The following is a 798-nucleotide window of genomic DNA, read 5'->3' as shown; positions in this document are numbered from 1 at the left end:
TTTGGAATAATGTCCGTGAGAATGGGATCTTTCGTTAAAAGATACCAATTTTTATTGATAATTTTTTCTATTTGTTTATGTTGGCCATCATATTGGGAAATGAATGCCCACTGGAGTTTATCTGTTTTCTTTTCTTTATCGTTCTTTTCCGTTTTCTTTGAAAGCGAAGATGTACGATCTATCATTTCTACCTCGCTGATGACTTGGTCGAGTGTTTCTTCTTTATATCCTTTCTTGAGGAAATTTTCTTTCATCTATAAGGATTGCTGTTTGCAAACCTGTCGGTCGCTACAATTTCTATAAACTCTTAGAAATTGGCTTTTAGGCACCCCTTTTAGCCATAGAGAATGATGTTGGCTATCTGTCGGGATGTATGTATTGACGTCCGTCGGTTTGTGATAGACCATAGTATTCAAAATATCATTTTCCTACTAAATGGTCAGATCCTAAAAATTAATTTGTTCATTACTGGTGACCACGGTAAATTTTAGATTTACGTCATTAACGTTCAATGATTCAAAGAATTTTTGCAGATCTTCTAGTGGGGACTTCCAAAAGAGGAGGACATCGTCTATATAGCGAAACCAATGCGTGAGGGGTCCTCCCCAAGCTATGTCGCCATAAATGGCTTTATTTTCCCAAAAGCTCATAAATAAATTGGCATAGCTTGGGGCGAATTTAGTCCCCATAGCTGTACCGTTCCTCTGAAGAAAAAAAATCACTGTTAAAGAAGAAAAAAATATTTTTTAATATGAAATTAATGGCTTCCAAAGTGAAAACCTTTCTTTCCTCAGTCAG

Source organism: Pseudophryne corroboree, chromosome 6 (genome assembly GCF_028390025.1).
Source record: "Pseudophryne corroboree isolate aPseCor3 chromosome 6, aPseCor3.hap2, whole genome shotgun sequence".
In the NCBI taxonomy this organism is placed as follows: Eukaryota; Metazoa; Chordata; class Amphibia; order Anura; family Myobatrachidae; genus Pseudophryne; species Pseudophryne corroboree.
This window is presented reverse-complemented; position numbering follows the sequence as displayed.